The sequence below is a fragment of the Periophthalmus magnuspinnatus genome, chromosome 20 (genome assembly GCF_009829125.3).
Source record: "Periophthalmus magnuspinnatus isolate fPerMag1 chromosome 20, fPerMag1.2.pri, whole genome shotgun sequence".
NCBI lineage: Eukaryota > Metazoa > Chordata > Actinopteri > Gobiiformes > Gobiidae > Periophthalmus > Periophthalmus magnuspinnatus.
In genome coordinates this window covers 20,002,615-20,016,934 of record NC_047145.1, presented here as the reverse complement: position 1 = coordinate 20,016,934, position 14,320 = coordinate 20,002,615, and the positions used below count along the sequence as shown (strand labels likewise).

The window sequence follows — 14,320 nt, the reverse complement described above, 5'->3', positions numbered from 1 at the left end:
GTACAGACCATTTGGCGGCGGAGTTTGAGCAGAAGAGCCCGTGCGTAAAGCTTTACGCGCGGCACAGACCTCTGCCGCCGCCAGGGCTCCGTGTGCTCCGTGTGCGCGTCATTTGCGATGTGGAGACTGTTGATCAACTCACTAATTACACTTCTCTCCTCTGTCCCCCTCCCTCCTGTGTCTCTGTGCGCCCTCCCTCTTTCTCTCTCCCTCTCTCTCTGACTGTCTCTCTACCCATTCCCAGAGTGCATATCGGGAAATAGACACACAAAGACATGCGCACTCAACTTAATCAGCCATTTTTTTAAACAGGGCTAAAACGATAATAATTAGCAGAATAAAGACATATCGGATTTTCATTTCCTTTCCTCCGTTTCCAGAGCCCGTCCACAAGAGAAACAGCGAGGCAGCCCGTCGACACGTCGTTTCAGCGCTACCGGAACCAAAATAAGGGATAGCTCTCTGAATGCTTTGACATTTGTGATTTTACCCCTTTTTTCCAACTTTAAAGTTTGGAGGATTATTGTAATTTTCCCCGTTTTCACCTTTTGATTGTCCTGTTACGCGAGCCGCTGGATGTGACTGTTTTCTAAAGCAACGAGCTGAGAAGCGGAGGTGACGGCTTTGGAGGGGGAAGAAAGTAAGTTTTTTCCTCTGCACCTCTCCCCTTTAACTTTTATTGAGTAGTTTGGCGTGTGTGTGTGTTAAATTTAGGGGGTCGTGTATCGATTCTTTGTCTCTCTGCTGAATCTTTGACATCGGGGGGCTATTTGGAGAACAGGTGCTGGGTGTTTTTAGTCCACAAACAGAGGCGGATATCATCATGTTGTAGTAGAACTCGGAGGCGCTTTGGCCACAGTAAAAAGGCGAGTGACAGCGGCGGAGGCGTTCAGCCGCCTGTGTCCGCGCTCTCACCGCTGGATTACAGGTCAAACACCGCCTTACCAAGTTTACGCGTTAGTTATTGAGCTTTTATTCGAAACTTCTCCAGCGCCACTCATCGCTTTGAGTGTGAATCTGGAGCTGGGTGTCCGACTCCTCGGGCATGTTCGCTCCCTCAGTTCTTCCAACACTGGCTCCGTTTTACATCTTTCGTGCTACTTCTGAATAGTCAGATCCACCTAAAACACCTTTGTACACACACCAGAGCAGTTTTTGAGCTAGAAATCGTCTGAAATCCCAGTTTGGACCATGATATCTGAGAGTAGTGCACCTTCTGTGTGTCTCTGCCAAAGACACACGAGCGGAGCGAGCGATGCGATTCTACTACGTCTGGTTCTGTTAACTCTCGATTCTAATCAGATCAGTTGCTTTTTTTATTGTCTCGACACAAACTAACCCACCTCTCCTGATCTGTGTGCCCGCACGTGCCCGCGCCGTGCATCCTAAACCCGCGTCACTTCACCGAGGCGTAGGTGGCTGCGTCACCGGCTCAGAGCGCGCTCCCTGGGCTACTGGGTGCACAGTGAGCCGCTAGTGCGCAGTCCAGTCCTGGCCCTTGTGTTTTGCCCTGGTGCTTACAGACACATCACTACACTCAGAGTCTGTTCATGTCGTGGATAAAAGTCTCTTTTCTCTCTGAAATCGAGGCCTATCACTTCAGCTCCGTTTTTGTCCTCGGTCTTATTCCACAGGGCACCGTACGGCAGATGTCATTGTCCCAAGTTCGTAGGCAGGTTGTAAAACGTCCTCAAACTGTTCAGGTAGAATCATTTTAGCGCGTATTTGGAGCGTGTTTGGAGCGGACGTGGCTCGGGTACGTGTGTTTCCGGAGGAGAGAGATAGACTTGACTGTGCGCACGGGGACGCGGCGGTGACAGGGGGGACATCGATCGCACTGGAGAAAAAAAAAAGGAAAGATCAGGGCCAAGGGGCCAGTCTCCTGCCCTGGTCCCTGGTATGTGGACCGGAGCACCGAGCTCGTGCGTCACAGCCACAGACTTAACACACTTTGAGCCTTTTTAGATTTAGGATTTTATACAGAATTTACACTCACGTATTTTAATTTGGCTAATTTAGAAATACTTCCCAAAAATCTGAATCTGAATCTGTTTGTAAAACCTTTGCCTTTTAAGCTACTTTGTTAATTTTTTAGACCTACGTTTAAGTAATTTACATCAATTGAACTGATTAGTCAATTTACTGCTGATTAAAAATATAATATTTTTAAAAATATATTATTATTATTATTATTATTATTATTATTATTATTATTGAAGGAATTTTAATTAACAAAAACATTCAAATTAATTAGCACATGGATGTATTTTAATTACTTACAATATTTAGGTTTAGAAAAGACAGACTTGGCCTGACACGTCTTGATTAAATCACTTGTTTGTATGTTGAAATTTAATGCATAATTCATTTGATAATTAAAGGCATGTTCATTACTTCTCAAAAATCCAGCCTGGTCTTCTCTAATTACACAGAATTTCATCAGTTGGTGATGTTATTGTCTCACATTATTTAGTTGTTTTCAAAGCAGAGGTTTTAGCTCCAGTGTTAGTCAAAGCACAGGCCATGCTTGTGTTTTCTTGTATTGTCTTGGTATTATCAGAGTCTGCCAGTGTGTTCTATCGGAGCATGAGCCTCGCACCGTTCATTTCACTCGTGGCAACATAAGAACGCTCATAAAAACATATAGTGTGAAAGATGGCCGGACAGCCCTGTGAGGACAATAGCTGCTGGCTTCCAAATGCATCTTGATTATTAAAAGCTAATGCATTTTCAGCATTGCAGCGTTCATTAAGCCAGCTTCTGAAGGGGCAGAGGGAGGAGGAGAGTCTCTCCTATAACTCCTGCTCCAAGACATATGCAGCCAGAAGATTGGCTCGGGCCTCTCCTAGGGGTCGACAATGTGTCATTTCCACCCGGCTAGATTGCCCTCTGCCTATCTGATATTAATGTGCAAATCAATATTTCAGGGATTAAATTTCCCTTCTTCATTTTTTATGGTTTCTACCTCAATAAGTCTCCCGTCTAATAGAGGAGGCTGGATGATTTAGAAGTCTCTGCTGCAGAAAGAGCGAGGGAGAGAGAAAGAAATAGAGAGGAGCTTTGCAACCAGACTATCGCTGCATGTTAATGTTCCAGTGTGGATCCCCATAGGCGTTTAGTAAGGACAGCTATATTGCAGCTTTACACTGTAAAGACAGCCAATTTGACTAAAAAGGCAGAAAGGGAAAATATGAGTCCGGTTGAATACTTAAGACGCTGTGGTAATCCGAGAAGCAGGTATTAGTGAGAAGGGGCTCCCCCTCGCACACACACATACACATTCAGGGCTACATCCCAACCTGCATTACCAGCGCCATGCTTGAGCGGGCAGCGTAGCTCACCGCACGCCGCACGGCTCTAACAATATATTTTTTCAGAACACTTTCTCTCTCTTTGCATGGGCCCAGAGCCTTCCACAGGAGAGATTTACTCTTGTGCGTAATAACATCTGGCGTATGTGTGTGATAGAAATGAATCACTTTGACACAATGACCTGTGTATGATTATTGTGGAGGGGAGGGGGTATTACCATAGTCATAATGCTGCATCTCATTGAGAGGCAACTAAATGAGCTTGGACCCTTTGACTCCCTATAGACATTCATTAAGGGACATGGGCGCACACCGAGGCGTCAGTCTGCCAATAGGTGTGTGTGTGTTTATTTAATGCTCCGTCCTGTGCCATCTGCTGCGTGCATGTGTATGTCCAACAGCGTGGTGTGACCCCTCCATCACTCGCCCCTGGTCCAGTCTACACACAGCACTGTTTTTACACAGGCCTCATAGGGAGAGTGTCAGTGTGCTAAACCAGGAGAGAGGGAGAAAGACACAGGAAAAGACACAAAAGAGCTCTAATTGTAGCACGACCGCTTGGCTTCCTCCCCGATTCACAGCCATTACCAAGTGAAAAGCACAACTGCCTCTCCTCCATTATCAAATCGCCATGCTCACATCATACATGCATACTCAATGGGGAAATCATGGAGATTTTTGTCAACACTCAAACAGATGGCTTTGACGGTGTTATAGTTTCATAATTTCAGCCATAATCGTCAGTGTTATATTTGTGTATATTTTTATCTTCTTTATAAGGCTCTCTTTTGAGTGATGTGTGTCCAGTTTAAATCTAAATGTGTGTTTAAATATGTGGGTTATGTTTGTGTGTGGGTGAGTTGTGGAGGTGACTGGTGTGAGTAGTGGCAGTGTCAGGTCCTGGCTCTTGGCTGGAGGAGGCCTGTAGGGGGAGAAGCTAAAAGTCCACAGCAGCTCAGCATTGTGTCTCAAACAGGGGGGGCTTCCTGTGTCAGCCCTGGGGCAACCACTAACACACATGCACGCACACCCCCGCGCACACACACACACACACACCCCAACACACAAACACACACACACACCCCTTTAGAGAGCAGGACGAGGAGGAGGACTAAAGACTTGGAACCAGATCAAGCCTCCATCGCTCCCGGGGAGGGTGCTTGTGAATATGCGAGTTTTAGTGTAATTAGCACTTAATTATATTAACATATGCAAATTGTCAGACAGAGCTTGTACCGCCAGTGGGTATCAGCTAAGATACAAGAGTCCATTGTGCCACCACGACGGAGGAGAGAATAATGGCAGTGTGTAAGGCAACCAGCCAGCAGCACCCCGTGCTAGCACATAACCAGCCCATTTAAGACGCGGGCTGTCCGCTTTGCCAAATTTCATTTCATTCAATTTCATTAGTCACCATGACGACCTGGTTAATTGTGCTGACTAATGTCCGCTGATTTGTCGTCAGTAGTGACGGGTGTGAATCCTGTAACATAACATCAGACAGGCTGAAAAGGCTGAGAGGCCCAATATCAAACCGGCTCACAAAGCCCCCTATTTACACATGTTCCACTTGTATGGACATTTGCATATTCAAAAATACCCTGCCATCTTTCCTTGTATCCTTTGTGCTTGTGTATGGCTGTGTGTTTGCATGTGCACTCGTGCGATGGCCGCCTGTGCATGTGGTGGCAATATGTGAGAGGGGAGACGACAACAGTGTCAGTCAGCATGTCACATGTGTAACACAGCAGTGTGCAGCCTGAGCCAGAAGACAGGGACTAGTGCTGCAGCTACTGATTAACAACACACTTTCATTTGGTACCATTACGCAACATGTTGCATGTTCTGAGCAGGTGTTCTGTACAAAACATTTTGACTTCATCCTAACATGCAAATAAACAATCATTGACTATCTCTCACTCAGCAGCTGGGAGATAGTGGACAAACTGTGCTCCCCACTCGCCAAAGGTGGCTGCAGATTGGGTGTAGTTGGTGGTAGTTGTACTTGCATGCTGATTCTGTTTTTGACAGGAACGTAAACTGATATAATTGCTTTTCAGAGGCAGGAACGGCGGTTTATACAAGTGTGAAAGCACGGGAAAGGGGATTAGCATTATTTTGCATAATGCTGGGCAGGCGCTGAATGGGGCATTGAACGCTTGACTGGGTGACAGAGATGAAAGAGAGATGAAATGCTCTACCCCTGAGCTCCCTCGACTCAGGCCTGTCTGTGGACACTGCTGCTGCGCGAGGAGCAGGAAGCACCAGGAAGCAGCAGGCCTGTGTTTTGGGCCCAGGCATCGGATGCCAGCAGAAGGGGGCTGTCATGTTGGCAATATGTATGATAATGGAGTTAGTGCAAACTCGGTGTGCTTAAGCTGCATGTATGCGCTAAACTGTGCCCCTGAAGCACTGGAGTGTGCAATTATGTGTAGCTCAGGTAGCATTTACATGGAAGGAAGGGAGTGGCTTTATGGATCAAATCAAACTACAACGTTCTTAGATTTTCTTTATTGAGATGTTTGCTGAGGATTTGGTTGGATTTCGCAGGGGAAGAGGGAAGTGTGGAGCAGACAGGCAGGTGCACGGCCTGTGCCGCTGCATGAGGCCGGCGTAGACCACATGTCGGTGATGCCACACTGACTCCTGTTTGACCCCACTCAACTCAGTGACTAATTTATGATCAACCGCCATCACTGTGGCCGCTTATGGGCTATGGAAATGATTTTATGAATGGGAGGAGCGTTAGTTTGGGTGGTGGAGAACATGACCGGCACAAAGGCTGACGTGGCCTGTTTTTGTTGTGTCTCATTGGACAGGATCCTCTTTCTGTGACCTTTTGCACGCCTTCCCCTTCCTTTCATATGCTAATGCACCCAAACCCGAGGAGGAAACATGCAGGAGCTGAGTGGCGCGGGACAAAGACTCCCACTCTACTGACCTGTCTCCATTCCACGCCATATCTCTGCTTTTCTTGCCTCTTCTCCTCCGCGACGACTTGACAGACTGTGGCATGAAAGGAAGTGAGTGCTTAGCGGATGGGAAAAGGTGGGGAAGGCTTTCTTGCCGTGACCCGTGCCACCCGTGAGGATCAAGTGCGTGATGGCGGCCCCGCTCCTGTGTGTGTGTGTGTGTGCGTGTGGAGTGCTACTCTGAGTGGCCCTTGTGCGTTTGTTGCAGATTGGTAATCGTTTGAGCCTCCGCCACCGTTAGCTATAGCTCTGGCCTGAAGCGCGATTTGTTGCGTTTTCACCGAAGCCAGTCAAGTTGTCATACAGAGTCTATATTTCCTTGTGACGAGTAAAGTAGTGTCTCGGGCGAGGTAAACGGATACTAATATGGTTATTACAGGCCTCCCCTGACATGGTGGAGCTGCGGTGAGGAGCGTGACGTGGTCCTCACCCTCTTCTGCCGCTGCTGTTATGGGAAGAGGCCATGTTATCTGTAGGAAATGTAATTTTTGTCCTCATTGAAATCGTTCATTATTGAGCACGCTTATCTAAATGTTTTTGTTGCTGTTGGTCCCGCGCCAGTCAGGATTGCGTTTCTCAGTCTTTTACACACATCTCACTGTCTGCATCTCTCAGTCTCTGAAGGGAAAATAGAAAGAGGGGGATTTTTCTCTCCTCCCTCTGCCCGGTTCTCAGGCTCCCCTGCCTATTTTGCATTCGCCGTCCCGTACAGGATATTAGCCATGGAAAAAAAACACCACTCTGGGTAGTTCATTTACCATAATATGTTTATTCTTTTCATTTGAAAGTAGGAGCAGGGGATTTTGTAAGGAGTGGGGTTAGAACAATCGGGGTAATGTTTTGGAGAGCTCTGTGTTTGATCTGAGGTCCGGTGGGCCCTCGGGGTGGCTATGATTCTCAGGTTTAGGTCAAATAAGACTTTGCTTTTTTCCAGCTTCTGCCTATTGTCTCCTGATTTAGCTTTTTGGCCTTTCTGTCGGCCTTATCTGTCTCATGTTCCCTTCTGCTCTTAGGATCATCTTTCATTTGCATCGGTGAATGTTGTTGACTGACACGTAAGTTCAGAGCTAAAAGTAGGAGTGTCACGATAACGCATTTTGAAGTTCAAGTAGTAAATATACACGATAAACGGTGATATTGAAACTAATTTATGCCACTGACACGACAACCCAACACTAAATTTAAACTACTTTATAAAAAATGGTAGAATGAAACACTTTAGTACGTAGTTTGCATCTGTTATTAGTTATTAATTCAACCTTTAACAGCTCAAATCTTATAGTATAGTCAAAAATTTCACAGTCGTGTGAAGAAAAAGTACACACAATAAATACTGACCCCCAAAAACATAGCTCAGGTTTTCAAATATAGAACAATAAGTCGATATAGTGATTTTTGTGACAGGCCTGGCTAAAAGTGAACTAAAAAGGTGAACTGTTTGTAGATTTTACCTTTGCCTCGTGATTTGTCTCTAATTGTTCTGATAGCGAGACATTTTTAACACTCAAATTCCTCATCTCAATCAAACCACAAAAACAGCTGTCATGTTCTCTTTGTTTATGTATTAAGAACCGGTTTTTCTTTTGTGTGCACCAACAGGCTGACTGAAGGATTCAAAGCTGAAAATCCTGACTGAACACACTACCTTACTACCTCACACTGCCGTATTTTGACTACAGAATATCTAAAGTTTTTTAAAAAAGCTTTGACGAGTGACTAAGTATGTCCAGGTTGGAGAAAAGCACGACCACAATAGCAGCAGCTGAAGTCTCATGACAAATGAGACACGTCTTCCTCCTCGGTGTGAGACAAAGGCAGGGATTGAGAGGCCCAGTCACAGGACGCTGGCTTAGTAGACCTTCAGATAGCAACAAGCTAACTCGATTAATAGTTAATAGTAAGACAAAATGGATTCAAAACTTAGCATTTTCTTTTGGGCGTGTGCATTCACTCACATTCCTGATGATTTGGATGTGTGACATGTGAGATTTTAAGGATTTAAACCACAAAAAGTTCCCAGTTCTGCAAAGAAAGTTATAGAAAATGTATAAATTTACCCCAAAAATATATATATTTGAGGATTTAAACCACAAAAGTTCCCAGTTCTACAAAGAAAATGTATAAATTTACCCCAAAAATTTATATATTTGAGGATTTAAACTACAAAAAGTTATCAGTTCTGCAAAGAAAATGTATAAATTTACCCCAAAAATATATATATTTGAGGATTTAAACCACAAAAAGCTCCCAGTTCTGCAAAGAAAATGAAAGAAAATATATAAATTTACCCACCCCCAAAAAATATATATATATATTTGAAGATTTAAACCACAAAAGTTCCCAGTTCTGCAAAGAAAATGTATAAATTAACCCCAAAAATTTATATATTTGAGGATTTAAACCACAAAAGTTCCCAGTTCCGCGAAGAAATGTATAAATTGACCCCAAAAATATGTATTGTTCCAGCTTTCATGTATAGAATGATAGTCGATATAGTAATTATCATGACAGGCCTAGTGACACGTGTCCAAAGAGCATCTATACACTGTGATTGACACACTATTCCTGAAGGCAGTAACATAGGAATATCAAGGCCATTGGCTCGGCTCATAAGGGAACGAGTTGCTAATTAATTATGCATGACTTGTGGGCTTAAACAAACAACGTAATGAGAGCTGAGATGCAGTTTACCAGGAGGAATTTAGGCCTAGTTACACCATGACATCCAAATAATTCAATTAATATTTATTATTTTTGCTCAAGGTCAGGTGTGTGGATGCATCTTCCACCAATGTAGGTCAACATCTGAACCAACCATTTCTCAAAAACCTTTGGCCCTAACGCGAAACCAGTGGAAAAATCTCAAATTATTTTCCTTTTGCGATGAAAAAACACACACTTTTTTTTTTTTGCATGACACAGAAGAAGACCAGAGCCGTCTCGGGAATGTTCTTGTGTATAAAATATCAGGTATTAACAGCGTGCGTTAGGTCCGCGGTTTCACTGATGTATCAGAGCCCTGCCTCTAGACTAAATAAAGTGTGCCTCAGATGAGCAGATATAGGGGAAGGTTTTGGGAGGATTGTCAGGAAAAGCAAAGAATAGGCTGCTTCTTTAATAAACAATTGTCACGAGGTGGTGATGGACGAGTCTACACATTTGGCGGTAATACTGCGGTCACTTGTGTTTTGGAATAACACAGATGAGGTGTGTGATGTTTAAGTTGTAGAAAAGTGAGAGAAACGCTGACGTTTTTTTTGAGCCGTCTGGATGGACTTTTGGACTGTTTCATATAACGCAAATAAAGGGCCGTGTCAGTTTGCGGATTCTGTGTTTGAAATCATGTCTTCCGCATTAATATGTAGCTAAACGTGTCTCGATAATCACGATATCAAGTTTTTTTGCAGGGTGTCAGTGTTTATCGTGCGGAAATCGTTGTTATTTTAGTTGTAACACAGTAAGATTTGAGCTGTGGAGAGTTGAATAGCTAATTTCTATGGCTAATTCTTGCTTCTTTCTGCTATATATTTGCTGCAGCTCAGGCCTTTTCGCCAGATTTATCCTGTTGTGTCGTTATTTTGTCTGAGGCATGCATTTGTTTTAATATTATCGTAGCTATACCTGTGTCGGGTCATGTTTTTTGATTTTACTTTTTTACCATTTGACCTTTGGGTTTGGTCTGCTGTAAATATCTACGTTTGTGAATGTTTACGACAAAATAAATCACTAATCTTTACGTTTAGTCTTTATATTTATGCAAAAGAACACAATAAGAGCACCTAGATGTTGTTTTGTCATGGGCGCCTTGTTCAAAATACAATACAAACACAAAAACAAAGTAAATAAGTCCGTATAAAACATTAAAAAACATGTGCGGGTGTGTTTTAAAGTTTACCAGATTATTAAACTGCGATTGTGTCACCAACTTTAGCTTCTTTTAGTCATTACAGATTAGTGATTTAGCCCAAGCCAACGACGATCCTTTGTGTAAAAAAAAAAGCAGCAGAGACATAAGTGTCAGAAAGAAGAGTAGTGCAGATGATCACAGCGCAGGTATTCAACATTAAACAGAGAAATAGAGGCTCTAATTTCCCACAGCGCACACTGGAGTAATGGTCCATTCTGTGTATATGTTCCCTCTCACTGGGCCAGCGCTGGATTTGCGTGACATGGTGTTTATTTGATAAAGGAATATTGCGGCGCTAATCTCAAACCGCACTAATTACATCTGACAGTCGTTGTTTTTTATAGCGAAATCCAATTAAAACATAGACTTTTCAACTCCATTCCTCTTTCGTTTCTTTTCTGTTCTCTCTCTCTCCTTCCTTCCTTTCTTTCTTTCTTTCTTTCTTCCCCTCCCACGGTAACCAGAAAAAGAGCCGATGATGGCATAAATAACAAGCGTGCTTTGCTTGTGGTTTCTGTGAGAAGAGGGTAAACTCGCAACAGCTGTCAGAAAAAGGGGGTTTGTTTAAAAAGCAAATGGCTTTGGTCTAAAGTTCATTTGGAGCCCTCTCTAATTAAATAGAGAGCCAAAAAGCTTAAGTTAATTAGTAATTCCCTGGGTCCAGAAATTAGACCTGTCACGAGAATTTCAGCTAAAAGGTACGAGTGCATTTAGTTAACGCGAAATTACCCCCTTTTTGCTCACAATCTGTTTTCAAGTTTGGGGCTTGTTGTTGGGGACATTAACAGTCTTTATGTAGCGTGTCAAACAAGTGCTCAGTAGTGCTGGTTTTAGTGAGAGGCGCATAGCTGGTGGCGTCAGTCAGGATACCTTCCCTATGATTATGTTTATGAAGATAATAATAGGTCCGGGGTCCTCTTTAGAAAAACCTTGGGAGGATGAACTTTAAACTTTATTGTTAACCCCTGGAAAATAACTGAAACACTGGGTCACATCGTCCGAAAGGGAACCGTGCAATTACGTACATGTTTTTGTCCCGCGCTTGTAAAAACAGGTGTTCAGACTGTCGGTAATGTACATTTTGAAAGAACCGAACGATGTGTCAGGTTTTACGACGCAGCGGTAGTAATGGCTGTTTGTCATCTTTGGCGACGCTTTAGATTCGAGCGCTATAAAGTATCACAGATTAGTATGTAGTTATAAGATTGCTGACGAAGGGTGATTTCAATGATGGCGTGAGATTCAGGGTTTAAACATTGTCAGAGGACGCGTAGTGTCTGTAAACTATTCACTTATTACAAATGTAGCACTGGTTTGTCACGATGAGTAGGTTTTTCGATGCGTTTCCTTCATTTGAGCGGAAAAATATCGACAAAAACAGTCGTAAACCTGTCACGATTGCGCATTTTGAAGCACTATACGCAACCACAGCGATACATTGCGATGTTGAAACCGTTTTATGCCACTAATACAGTTAAAACACAGCAAATAATCCACTTTTTAAATGGACTGCATCACTAAAAGGCCTGAGCTGGAGCAAGTAAACAGCTGAATGAAACAATACTTGGCCATAGAAGTCTTATTCAACCCTCTCCAGCGCAAATCTGATCATGTTACAACCAAAATAACAAAAAAATGTTCACAATTTTGCAAAGAAAACGCACCAGCGATGAATATTGAGCTCATAAATATATTGTTCCAGGTTTTATCGATATCGTAATTATCGTGACAAGCCTAAAAATCGCTATTGTTGCTTCGGAAATGCTCAGAATTTGAATATTGAGAAAGTATCTATTGTCTATAAATAAAACTAAAGAACAAAAGAACAGAAATGTCTAGTTTAATGTTCCAAATGAGGTTATTTAGCTTAACTTATCGCCGTACACCATCGTTGGACATATCGTTTTAATTTGAGAAACGCAAAACACATCTAACCTAAACAAAGTCCTACTGTATTACGTGACATTTACGCATTTCTTTGTGCAAGTTTTGATTCATTCGTGTTTTATAAGCAGTACTTTAACCCTGATACTAACATTATATAAGCTTCTATAACAATATTTCCTGCAGATTGTTAAGTTATGGTTCAATATATGATAAATGCAACAATCATTTTTGATCATTTAGACTTTTTCTTTGCCCTAGCGGAGAATATTTTGTCATTTTTTCAGTTTTACGATAAGATTTGAGCTGTGAAAGGTTGAAAAAAAAAACTAATCATAGATCCAAAAGAGTGTTTTTTTAAACAATATACACTTTTGTTTCGATTCTACTTAAAGGTTTTTGTGTCAGTAGCGTAAATTAGTTGCAATATTTGAGTTTATTGTCTATATTTTGTTGTCGTGACACGTCTAGTTATAAGACGTTAGCTCAAACTGCAGTTACCAGAGTTTACGGTACATGCAGTACAGTATCTGCAGGCCCGTCTGATACAGTAGTGTGTGTGTCTGTGTGTGTTTGTGTATGTGTGTGTGTGCCAGGTGGATGTGAAATGTCTGTGTCAGAGAGGGCTCAGTGTCTGGGAGACCTTGACTGACGTGGACAGTGTTTGCTTAACCTCTTCTGCGCTGGACTGCCACGGCCTGTCAGTTTGAGCGTCCAAAAGAGAAGTAAGCCAGCGATACTTCTCATTGGTACAGGCAGCCCCATTCCACATGACGCTGCTAAACTTCAGGCGAGACATAAAGTACTCAAAAATATGTACACTACCACTTGTTATTGTGCGTTCTGCTGCTGCTACTACGTGTACTGCTTTACTACTGCTGCTGTTCCTGCAATACCACAAAGCCGTTGCTATTAATAACATGATTGTTGCGGTTAATGCTACTATTACTATTACTATTACTACTACTGCAATTAGTGGTACTGCTAGAAATGTACTAATTACTAATGGAGGTTGAACTTTCTTTTTAGTAGTACTTAAAAAATACTGTACATACCAGTTGTCCTGTTTTGTTTCACACACTCCAAAAGAAAACACATTTAGGATCCTTTTTATCTTTGTATTTAGCGGGATTATTAATTTGCCATAATCCCGTCCTGCCACCCCCTTTACCGTGTGTGTGTGTGTGTGTGTGTGTGTGGGATCGTGCCTCATCCAAAAGATAAGGCAGTGATTTATGTAAGCGCTAAGCCCTTTCATATTGTGTATGTTGTACCTTACAAGAGCTTGGCGAGCGCCACTAGATTAATATTTATTTAGCACAGGCAAATCAAGGATTATGCAGTCATCATTTTAGCATTAATCCACGTCTCTTGTGAGAGGCAGAGACAAAAGGGGGCAGATTACTAAACACAGAGCGATGCAAACCACAATTAGTTCACTTCCTGTCCTGGACACGTTCTTACCTGTTAGCTGGACCGTGCGATTAATCAAGTTCGATACCAAGATTTCGTCAATGATAGGTTTATACGCCAATAATCTGTCAGTAACACATGCGGTTTGGAGCTTTGGCTATATTTTTTTGATAAATTACACTATTAAAAATCTGTTTCGTTAATGTTCAGGTGGAGCATTGTGTATTTATTTTCAAAAAAGACAAATTCGATATCAAGATTACGTCATTTGTCATCGTCGATAATGCCCTTACAGCCAATCTTCTGTCAGTAAAGCATAACGTTTGGACCAGAATCTGTATCGTTAACTTTCAGACAAAGCATTTTTTATTCCAAAACGACGAAACCAAACCAAGAATTGTGTTTGATCAACCTTTTTAGTAAATTCAATCTCATTTTGCAAAGGTGCCAACTGTGAAAAAAATCGACTTTTTTCGCGTTATCTCGACATCAGGAGAGTCTTGTGACGAAACATATGCGATGAATACTTCTTTTCTTAGTTTCTTAGACCACGTGGTGCTCGAGACAGTTTTGCTTTGAGTGCGCGTCTGTGGGCGTGTGCGTGTGTTACCACTTGGACTACAGGAGTCTGTAAATAAAATTACATTCTTTACTAATTGAGTTAAACTGCTGCGCTGAAGATGTGGCCTAAAAGATGAAAGCCCCCTGTGTTATGTTTTGTGTTGCCGACGTTGTTTATAGAGGCAATCTAGTTAGCTCTTAGCACTCTCATTTGGTAACAAAGGGAGGAAGATAATTGTTAGCGTACTTTTTAGGTTGCAGCGTATAAAAAC

General features: G+C 42.4%; 1 protein-coding gene across 1 annotated transcript in view; it reads left to right on the top strand.

The window, feature by feature from the left end:
* Positions 1-258: 258 nt before the first annotated feature.
* The window catches only part of zfhx4 (zinc finger homeobox 4), a 73,598-nt gene continuing 59,536 nt past the window's right edge, over positions 259-14,320 (top strand). Inside the window, exon 1 of the mRNA XM_033986143.2 lies at positions 259-640. The gene's annotated coding sequence lies outside the window, so the exon portion shown is untranslated. The remainder of the gene's footprint in view (positions 641-14,320) is intronic.